Raw genomic sequence first — 11,377 nt, 5'->3', positions numbered from 1 at the left:
ACTGAAATGGACTCAAATAATTAACTACCTCACAGATTACTTATTGATTTCAGAGGACAAAAGATATCTGGTCAGAGGAGGAATTAAGTGGCATCCATTTAAGTGACTGAACTTATGTCGCCAATAATAATACTACAACCTAATACTAGGTAATTGCTAATATGATATACAGAGGATATAATAGTCCCTTTGCTATGTTCCTTCCACAAAACAGTTAACCTGAACCTTATTATGAGTGCACAAAAAGACAAATTCAAACCAAAGGCCCATGTGAAAGGATAAATAAAAGTATCATAAAATTGGTATTTCAAATTTTTTAGTTTTATATGTATGGGTGCTTTGCCTGAGTCACCTGTGTGTCTGTGGTCCTTGGAGGCCAGAAGAGGGCAACCGTTCCCTTGGAGCTGGAGTTACAGTTACGTGTAAATCATCATATGGCTGATGAGAACCTAATCTGAGTCCTCTAGTGGTGTGGATAAGGTTGGCCTAAGGAGTGGCTCTCTTAGTAGGTGTGGCCTTGTTGGAGGATGTGTGTTGCTGTGGGGGTGGCCTTTGAGGCTCCTTTGCTAAGGCCCCACCCAGTGTGGAAGAGGTCCTCTTCTTATTTGCCTTCCAGAGCTAGTCTCCAGCTGGCTGCCTTCTGATCAAGATGCAGAACTCTCAGCTCTGTGTGTGTGTGTGTGTGTGTGTGTGTGTGTGTGTGTGTGTGTGTGTGTGTGTGTGATATGCATGTGTGAACACTCGTGTGTATCTGGGCAGGTGTGAAAGCCGGAGTTTGGCATTATATCTTCCTGAATCACTTCTGCACTTTATTTTTGAGACGAGATCTCTTACATCATGCAGAGCTTGCTCTTTTGGACTAGACTGGCTGACCAGTGAATCCCTAGGGTCTGCTCGTCTCTGCCTGCCAGCACAGGGTTACAGACATGAGCCTCCACAATCAAATTTTTATGAGTGTGCTGGGGAGTCCAAACTCAGGTCCTCATGCTTTCATAGCAAGGAATGTACCCACTGAGCTGTCTCTAGCCAGTCCACAATTTGAATCTTAAATAAGAGAACTGTGGGTTCAGTTTAACGAAACTTGCCTTATCTTTCAGGTCACCCCCATCCAAGAGGCCTTTTTCACTCTTCTCATCAATACTTAACAGAAACGAGAGAGGAAGGATTTATTTTGACTCACAGTTCCAGAGTCTCACAAGGTCCACCATGGTGGACAGGGTATATATAGCACAACATAGCTGTTCACACCATATGGCCAGGAGATAGGGGAAAGGGATGATATAAAAAGGGGTAAGCTATTCCCAGTAGAGAGTACTTCCTCCACACAGACTCCACCACTTTCCAGAAACATTCATCCTGTGGACTTCTCCAGGGATTCCTTCACTCCTGGGTCAGGCTCAGAACCCCTATGGTGTAAGAGCCTGTGGAAATGCCACCATAGAGATGGTTTTAATTAATTTAGAGATTTCTCAGTCCTATCAACTTGACGAGGTTAAGCACTGTGCCTCTGGTTAAGGCACAAGTAAGAGAAGAAAGCATAGAGTGACAAGAATTAGGCACGCATGATGTGCATGTAAGAGGAGAGTTCCTACATCTCCACTTTATTATCCTTGACAGTGCCTCTGCACTCCTTGGTTATCTCTCTTTGATGCAGGGTCTTGTATAGGCAAAGGCTGGCTTTCAGAGTTGCACCATCTGGTTTTATGTGGTGTTGGGACAGAATCTAGGATTTAATGAGATGTATTAGTTACTGTAACTGATCTTTGCTACTTTGTGTGTTCTTCTTTTCCCTACCTTTATCTCTCCAGTTTTACCCCCTATCACTAGATAGGAGAGAAAGAAGGAGAGAGGGGAGAGAGGTAGAGATCTCTAAATCCAACTCTTTCCTTTTGTTTCTTCTTTGAGCAGGACTACTGATAAAAATGCAACCAATCCCCCTGAGCGATCACTAACCACAAACCTCATCTCTTCAGGCCCTAAAATTTGTATATGCTCTGAAAGCTTCCAGAGTTCCAAATGTCACACAATCGCAGCTGGCAAAGCCACGCCTCTGCTAGAGCATGAGGCAAATCCTAGTCACCTGCTGCAAAGCAGGGGGCCCCATAGCCCCACACCTGGGATTAAAATGAAATATTTTTATAATATTTGTTTTTTAAAGAAATCAGAATTTCAGAATTCTCGCTACAAATTACCTTTCTATTGTTGTGATAAGACATTATAACCAAGGCAACCTTATTTTTTTTTAACTTTTTATTGATTCTTTGTAAATTTCACATCATACATCCCAATCCCACTCATCTTCCTGTCCCACCCTTGCAGTCTCCCCCAACAAAAGGAAAAAAAAAAGTAAAAATCTCATCATGGAAGCTGTAGTGTGTCCCAGTGTGTCCTACAGCACACCCTTTTGACTACACATCTTCACTTGCAAAAGTTCATTGCAATGAGTCCTTGGTCTGGTTCCGGGCCTCTGGCTTTTGCTACACCATCAACCCTGGATCCTCACCAGGACTCTTCTCAGAGATCCTCTTGTTGCCCTGTGTCAGGCAACTTTGATCCTGCAGCCTTGGATCTGCAGGCCTACCTCTTCATCTTAGTGACACCCAGGCCCTCTGGGTATCTGGGGTTGTCTCAGGAGTGCTATGCCCCCTTGTGCTTTGTGACACTGGGCAGGGTTTGACTTGACCATGGTCTGTCTGTTCGATCGACATGACTCAGGAGTGAGGTCATCTCAGGGTTTCTTCCTGCCTGGGTTGCATGGCACCAGGCTGCAAGGCATCTTATTTTTTTTTTTTAAATATCATTTATTTGGACTTAAGTTTCTAGAGGATTAAAATGCATTATGGTGGAACAGTAAAGGCACAATGACAAGAGCAACTGAGAACTCACATTTGAACAGGAAGCAAGGAGAGCACTGGATGTCAAGAAACTTTTGAGACCTCTAAGCCCACCCCAGTGACAATGCCACTCTTAAACCTTCCTTAACAGTTCAACCAACTGGACACCAAGCATGTAGACATATGAACCTATGAGGGCCATTCTCATTCAAACCACCACATTCTACGCCCTGGCTCTCCCACACAGGTTGGTAGCCAAATCATACTGCAAAATGTATTTAATCTGACTTAAAAAGTCCCCACAGTCTTTCGATCTAAATACTGCTTAAAAGTCCAAAGTTCATAATCTTTCCTGGGACTCATGTGAGTTGGACCTCTACCGGGACCCCTTGAATGAGACTCATGAGGTGGTGATTGATGCAAAAGCAAGAGAAGTTTTCATTATTCCAGCGCATTGGGGTCGCCCCGCTTCAAGAGGGATACGACCCTGAGCAGACTCTAACAGGGAGTTATATACCTTTGATAAAGGCAGAGTTCAAACAATAAGGGCAGAATTCAAACAATAGTAACTAGGCAGGGTACTATTGGTGGGGCAAAGCGACCTTCCAACTGTCTTGTGGTCAGTGGACCGTATGGGACTTTCCAAGGGGGTCACTTGGGAGTCACAGGTGGCTTTGTCTTGCAGTTGTTCCAGGAAATAAGATGAAAGGGAGGGTCTTTGTGCCTGGAGGTCTGTGGTGGAATTTTCCCACTGGCCTTAGATTGACCCCAACTCCGGCTCTTCCGCTCAAGGTGATCTCTTAACTGTGAACCCCTGTAAATCAAAATGCAAATTACATACTTCCAACATGCACTAGGATAGACCATGTATTCCATCCCAAAAGGGGGGAAACTGAGGCAGAGTGAGGAAATACTGGTCCTAAACAAGATGGGAAACCTAGCAGGCAAACTCCAAATCCTGGAGCTCTATGTCAAACAAGAGGGTTTAGGTGACTCTGTTCTTCCAGCTTTGCTGACGGCAGCATACTGCTCTCTCGGGCTTGTTCTGCTTCCTCTGTGCATCTCTCCTGGGCAGATTTCCCATGCCATAGACTCCTCTACCACCTTGGAATCCCCAGTATATCCTAATCCAGGCTTCACGCCCATAGCTGTACATCATGGCCTCTCAGGCCTCTTGCCCTCTCAAGGCCTTCATGCAGGGTCTTCCCTGACATCTGCGGCTCCCCCTAGTCAGGGAGGAGGATTCCACAACTCCTTTACCACCATGTTCTTCATGACTCTAATGACAGTATGACCTAGATGGCACCGCCAAGTTTGACTACCAATTTGGGGTGTACCCTGGTTCCTCTGAATCACATTTTCAGCAGCTTTGATTTATTCCTTTTTAGGAGCAGAAATTTTCCAAGGCCTTTTCCTTCCACAGGTTGGAAGCTTAACTGGGTGGATCTTACCCTGAGGGTACTAATCCCTTTCTTCAATGAGCTATGAGCACCAGGCTCCTTAAGCTTATCTCTTTCAGCACAAGCCTTGGCTCCAACATTAAGTTTCCTGGTGCTCTGTTTTCTTCAGACTATCTACTTTGTATTTCTTTTTTCCCAACTTCCTCTTTTTCACTGTAGACCTCCATAATAGCAATTACTAATAACCACACTGCTAAGCCAATCAATATTAAGCTGTCTTGAAACTGTCAAAGAAATTAGTCTATTTGCTATTAAATTTAACCTCAGGCAAGTTCTTAGGAAGAAGACAGAAAGCAGCCACTTTGCCAAAATATTACAAGAGTAGTCCCTGGCCCAGTGACTTCTTACCCCCTAAAACCTCTTGAGCTGGGCCTCCAAAGTCCACATAAGTCTCAGCATTACTGAAAAGCTGTGTTTGGCTACTTTGTGGGTTCTTCTTTCTTCCACCTTTCTCCACCTTTTTTTCCTTCCACCCCATCAACTCTCTATCACTAGATAAGAGAGAAAAAAGGATGGAGAAGAAAGTAAAGAGGTCTCTGAAAGACTTCAGGGGTTGGAAAAGAGGCAACTGTTATTGTTAGACTACTTCCTGCTGATTAGGGCCATCAAATTCCTTGGGGCAATTTTGATCTTCCCTGTCAGGATATCTAACATTTTTTGTGCACTACGATCTAACAGATGACGACCAACAACAACCAATAACCCACCTCTTGGTGGCTCGAACATTTACATACCCTCAAAAAAGTCCCCAGAGTTCCAAATGTCACACAATCACAAAACCTGTCTGCAGCTGGCAAAATCACTCCCCACCAGAGCAGTAGGCAAATTACAGTCAGCTGCTGTGGACAGTCTGAAGCAACCCTGCATCCCAGACCTGGGATTAAAATGAAAACATATTCTTTTAATATTTCTGTGGTTTTTTTCTTTTTTCTTTTTTTTTTTTTTCAGAGCTGGGGACCGAACCCACGGCCCTGCGCTTGCTAGGCAAGTGCTCTACCACTGAGCTAAATTCCCAACCCCTGTGTTTTTTAAAGAAACCAAAATTCTCACTACACTACTGACTTCCAAGTTCCTACTGGGATGGCCCATTAAGTTCTACTCACAGCATTCAATAGCTTTTCTAGTCCAAAGTTCCAAAGTCTTCCTGCAAACAACCACATGGTCAGGTTTGTGGGGAATCTGCCTGACTCCATTCTGAGGGCAGGAGCTATTATTGTTAAAAATAAGTTTCTATTTACTGTAGGAGCTGAGCTTCTGGTTGGTTTTGTTGTTGTTGTTGTTGTTGTTTTTTGTTTTTTGTTTTTTGTTTTTATGAATGAGGCAATTTATTAACCCAGCATCCTTTGTTCTAATGTTTCTTGTTGGCAGCTGCCACCTGTCCGGCGATCCTGTCCAGCCTCTCTGTCCCTGAGGTGTTAGCTTGCAGCCCCCATCTTGGTCCTTTTCCACCATTTTCAGCCCCTCCAGGGCCTGGAGGACCCGGCGGGCCATACTCTTAGAGCCTCTGCTGAAGTGGCTGGGCCTGACACCGTTTCTCTGCCGTCCTCCGTAGATCTTGGTCAAGGAACCAACCCCTGCACCACCACGGAGGTACAGGTGCTGTGCTGTGGAAGCAGCTCGTGTGTAAAACCAGTTCTCATCATATGGGGCAAGCTCTTTATGTTTGGCCAGCTTGACTGTTCCACCCATTCGGGGACTTACAGCTTCCCAGACTTTTTGAGGAAGGCTGCCAGAGCTCTGACGAACTCCTGCTGGTTAACGTCTTTTACAGTAACTCCAGGGATCCTGCGGCCTCCACGCTGCCAGCCAGGGGAAAGGGAGCTTCTGTTTTTAAGTCCCCCTGCCCCAGCCTATGACCTTGACTTGTTTTTGAGAACACCCAAGCCCTTCCTGATCAGTGACTACACTGGCTGTTGTTTTTTTGTGTGGTCAGTTGTTTTCAGATCTTTCTGTACTACTTTACTGCTCCATTGTCTCTGCTTTGTTACTTAAAGGGGCCACTCAGGGCTGCTTTCTCTCTAGCCCTGCTTAGGAGGCAGACACTGGCCAGCTCTCAGGTACACCCCAATAAAAATCAAGCTTGCTTCAAATTTGGCTCAAAAATTGTAGTGGTCTTGTTCTATCTGGTGAGAATAACAGTCTGCCACAGTAATAGCCCAGTTCTTGGTAACAACTTCTGCATTAGTTACTTTTTCTATTGCCTGTGATAAGATACAATGACAAAGGTAAGGTTATCAAAAAACAAAAACAAAAACAAAAACAAAAAAAAAACAAAAAACAAAACAAAACAAAAAAACCCAAAAAAACAAAAAAACAAAAAACAAAACAAAAACAAAAACAAAAAACAATTGATTGGGCTTAAGTTTCCAGAGGATTAGAATCCATGATGGTGAAGGAGAAGCATGATGTGAGCAGCAGCAGATGAGGTCTTACATCTTCAGCACTGAGAGAGAGAGAGAGACAGAGGGAGAGAGAGAGAGAGAGAGAGAGAGAGAGAGAGAGAGAGAGAGAGAGAGAGAGGGCGCATTGGAGGTGTTGGGAAGCTTTCAAAGCCTCAAAGCCTACTCCCATGACACATCTCCTCCTCTAAGATCACATGTCCAAATCCTTCCCAAATAGTTCCATCTACCGGAGACCAGGTATTCAAACATACGAGCCTGTGGAGGTCATTCCCATTCAAATCACCACACTAGGCAAATGATGTACTGAGACTGGCCTTGAACTCATGATTCTTCTGTCTCAGCTTACCAAGTATAGTTACTGGCCTTTGTTACCGCACCCAACTTGTTAAATATATGCTTTGTCTTAGTCTTTTTTATTGCTGGGAATAACACCGTGACCGAGGCAGTTTATAGAAGGAAGGGTTTCTTTGGGCTTAGGTTCTACAGATGTGAGTCCATTATCACCATGGTAGGGAGCACAGCAGCAGACAGGCAGTATGGTGCTGGAGCAACAGCTGAAAGCTTACATTTCAACCTACAGACAGGAAACAGAGAGAGCTAATTTGAAATGGCATGAGCCTTTATAGGTCCTCCAGCCTGGCCACACTTCCTAAGCCTTCCCAAACAGCCACCACAGGAATTCCAGTATTTAAACTGTGGGGGCCATTCTCATTCAAATCACCACACTCTTTAACAGGAGTTACAATTGCATCTTTGTTTCTTTTGAAACAGATTCTCGCTCTCTCATCCAGGCTGGCTCTGAAATCACTATATATCTCTGTCTGAACTTGATTTCATGTTCCATTTTAGTGGAATTTTGCTAGACGTATCAGAAATGGCCATCCATGTGCTTCCTTTGGCCTATTAGTTTACCTTGATCTAAAACAGGCATCAGTATAAAGGTGGTCGGAGAAGACAAAAGATCGTCAGAGGCTGCTTCATTATTTTTCCAAAACCCTGATGCAGAGAAAGTGGATGGAATGGGCTACACTAGTAGACTATGAAACCTGGGCAAGTACCAAGAACTACTGTTTATCTCCCAAGTTGACTTGAGTGATTTTCCTCTCTAGGGGAGGAGTCCCGTTTCCCTCACCCGTCAACATCAGGGAGAATATTGCCGAAGGGCAAGAACGAGGCAGCTCCTGGAGCCGAGTATAATGCCAGGCCTAAGGATTCAGGGAGACAAGATGATCCAGAGAGAGAGAGAGAGAACAGACCTGCTCTTCAGTATTCCTGCCCGGGAATGGAGAACCAAGGACGACAGCCGATTGCTTTTACTTGGCAACCTCTATGGGCCACTCCAGAGAAACTGCCGTTTACGCTGGCGGGGGATCGGATGCCGTACAGAGTAATCCAGAGAAGGACCTTAGCTCCAGGCTCTTGAATTAAAAATTAACACTGTTAATCTGGAGCTTAGTCAATGTTTTCTTCTTTTTCTTTTTCCACAAGGAGCCTGCCACCTCCCAGGATGACCTGCCTTTCTACCAGGACCAGGACGCTGCACTGGCTTACCCCCCCGGGTAGTGGAAAGTGACTCCTTAGAAACAGAGCTCCCCCTGCTGGGCCATGAGTGGAAACCTTCCGGATATGGTCATTCTTCCAGTGACATCAACCTCATCGCCATCATAACTAGGTAGGACAATTAATAGTTGCTTACTTGTGTTGAAGTGCGGTAAAGGCTCCTGAGTTAGCTGAAACCTTTAGGAAGTTGTGACCTTTGGTATACTTCTTTTTCCATCTTTCTCCATCTTTATAGTGAGGAGACAGAAATATGCTAATAGAGAACATAAAGATATTGGAGAAATAGAAAAGTCACAGGGGCCTCTGGAGGCCACAGAGAATGATTGTATGGAATATCTTCCACCTTTTTAGTTGAGGGGAGTGGATTATCAGACTTGTTACTGTCATCAACTACTGCATAACAGCCATCCACCATCTCTTGTTCTTCTTCTCTTCTCTTCTCTTCTCTTCTCTTCTCTTCTCTTCTCTTCTCTTCTCTTCTCTCCTCTCCTCTCCTCTCCTCTCCTCTTCTCTTCTCTTCTCTCTTCTTTTTTCTTCCTTCCTTCCTTCCTTCCTTCCCCCCTCCTCTTCCTCCTCCTCCTTCTTCTGATGATTAAGGATGTGGTCAACAACACCTGGCCTATCCTATTTTTATAATTATTATTTTTAATTTTGTGTATTTGTGTGTGTGTGTATTTGTGTGTGTGTATTTGTGTGTGTGTGTATTTGTGTGTGTGTATTTGTGTGTGTGTATTTGTGTGTGTGTGTGTATTTTTGTGTGTGTGTGTGTGTGTGTGTGTGTGTGTGTGTGTGTGTGTGTGTGTGGTCCTGGAGCTTGAGTTATAGGTAGTTGTGACCTACCTGACATGGGTGCTAGAAACCAAGCATGGATCCTCTGTAAGAGTATGCTATGTGCACCTAGCATGCCCAGCACTTGGGGATGCAGAGGCAAGCAGATCTCTGTGAGTTTGAAACCAGCCTGGTCTACAAGTCAAGTTCCAGGACAACCAGGGCTGTTAGATGGAGTCAACCCTGTCTTGAAAACAAAAACAAAACCAAAACCCCAAATAAACAAACAGGAGTAGTATGTACCCTTAACTATTGAGCTGTCTCTCAAGGTGCCAATTTCTTCTATTCTTTTAAGATTTATTTTTATGCGTGTGGACATTTCGCCTGTTGTACATATGTGTGCCTCATGTGCATGCTTGATACTGTCAGAGGCCAGGAGAAGGCTTCAGATTCCTTAAAAAGGAGTTACAGACAGTTATGTGGTTTCTGTGGATATTGGGAACTAAACCTAGTCCTCTGTAGGAGTGATAAGTACTCTTAATCCCAAGCCATCTCTTCAGCTCCACTTAATTCTTAAAAAAATTCATTTATTTGGTTTACTTTTTATTTTAAAGATTATTATTATTATTATTATTATTATTATTATTATTATTATTATTATTTCTTTGTTGGTTTTTTTTGAGACAGGGCTTTTCTGCATACCTGGCTCTCCTGGGACTCCCTCTATAGATCAGGTTGGCCTCAAACTCACAGAGATCTGCCTGCCTCTGCCTCCTGAGTGCTGAGATTAAAGGCATGTGTCACCATTGTGGGCATTTATTTGTTTTTTGGTTTTTGTTTTTTTTTTTTTTTTGAAAGAGGCTCTCACTCTGTAGCCTCTGCCTGACATGGAACCAGGCTGCCCTGGAACTTATAGAGATCCTCCTGCCTCTGCCTCCTGAATATTTTGGAATTAAAGCCATGAGCCATCATACCTGTCCCCTGTTTTATTTTCAAAGCAGAATCAAACATAGATTTATTAAGGGAAAGTGAGGAAAATTCCTAAGCATGGGAAGGATTCTAAGGGAGAAATACATGAATGTGTGTTTACCTCTTGTAGTTCTCTGAATATTCTAGGTTTTTTATTTCTATGGATGAGGTGTTTTGCCTCAGTCTCTATTTGTGCACCACTTGAGCACCTAGTACTCACAGAGGCCAGGAGAGGACATTGAATCCCCTAGAGCTGACATTTCAGACAGCTGTGAGCTGCCATGTGGTTGCTGGGTATTGAACCCAGATCCCCTTGAAGAGCAGCCAATTCTCTTAGCCACAGAGCCTTCTCTCCAGCTCTGTCTTATCAACCCTCTGTATAATATGTGTTTGGCAAGGAGTTTGTTTCTTCATTCATTAGTAGAGTATCCAGCACGCAACCTGCAAGGTTATTAGATTAAACATATATTTTTTAACAACATTAAGACATAATATTATCGTTTGCAAAGTCCATGCTCTAGAACTGCTTGACCAAGTTACAAATAAATTAATAAATAAAACACAGACACACACATCATATAATGGTTAGATGTGTCCACAGGTATAATAATGTCATAGCTGTTATGGTGATAACCCATCATTTTCTGTTTGCTTTGAGGCCTGCATTACAGGAAGGAATCCATTCTTGGTACTATAAACCTGTCTAAAAATCCATGGTTAGGAGACTGTAGGCCATAGAGGGCAACTCTTTTGTTAAATGGACATGTAGTCAAACTGCCTTCTAAATATTTATGCTTACAAACATAGATTAGCGTGGCTCTCAGCCTCGATCAGATATACATTCCCCACCAAGCAAGAACAATCAATACAGAGAACCCAAAGGTCAAAGTGCGGAGAATAAGTGACTTTTGAATGCTCAGCCCTAAGCAGTACATCCATATGAATTCCCACAAAGCTCAGGGAACATCCGGAAGAGAGGGTGGAAAGAAATTAAGAGCTGGAGGCTGAGGGGGAGTGCTGTGAAATTCTGTCTTCTGGACATGACATGGCCATTGTGCTCACGAACTCACAGGAGCTATAATTATTTGCACAAGATCAATCCAGTCAATAATTCTAGCAGGGATGGGGGAGACGCTCATGAGCTTCTGCCTTAGCTCAGGAGCCATTGGCAACTGATGCCTGCTGGGTCGTCAGACCCAACATGGCTGTGTAAGGAGAGATGCTAAAGCATGACAAGAAAGAAGAAAGAACGAGAATCCTCAGGGGACAGAAAGAGTACCTGAACTGACAGCTTGCATCTAACACTGACTCAGAGCTATCTCTCTAGACCCTGTTGGAATCATGTTCAAAAAGTCTTTATCTATGCATGTAGATCAAAGTCTTT

At 43.8% G+C, this 11,377-nt stretch overlaps 1 protein-coding gene and 1 pseudogene across 1 annotated transcript in view; one reads left to right on the top strand and one right to left on the bottom strand.

The window, feature by feature from the left end:
• Positions 1 to 2,780: 2,780 nt before the first annotated feature.
• On the bottom strand, positions 2,781 to 6,265 carry LOC108349783 (40S ribosomal protein S19 pseudogene; annotated as a pseudogene).
• Positions 6,266 to 8,338: 2,073 nt separating this feature from the next.
• Tial1 (Tia1 cytotoxic granule-associated RNA binding protein-like 1) overlaps positions 8,339 to 11,377 on the top strand; it is a 36,727-nt gene continuing 33,688 nt past the window's right edge. The window contains exon 1 of the mRNA XM_039083035.2: positions 8,339 to 8,368. The gene's annotated coding sequence lies outside the window, so the exon portion shown is untranslated. The remainder of the gene's footprint in view (positions 8,369 to 11,377) is intronic.

Source organism: Rattus norvegicus, chromosome 1 (assembly GCF_036323735.1).
Source record: "Rattus norvegicus strain BN/NHsdMcwi chromosome 1, GRCr8, whole genome shotgun sequence".
Classification (NCBI taxonomy): domain Eukaryota; kingdom Metazoa; phylum Chordata; class Mammalia; order Rodentia; family Muridae; genus Rattus; species Rattus norvegicus.
This window is presented reverse-complemented; position numbering and strand designations above follow the sequence as displayed.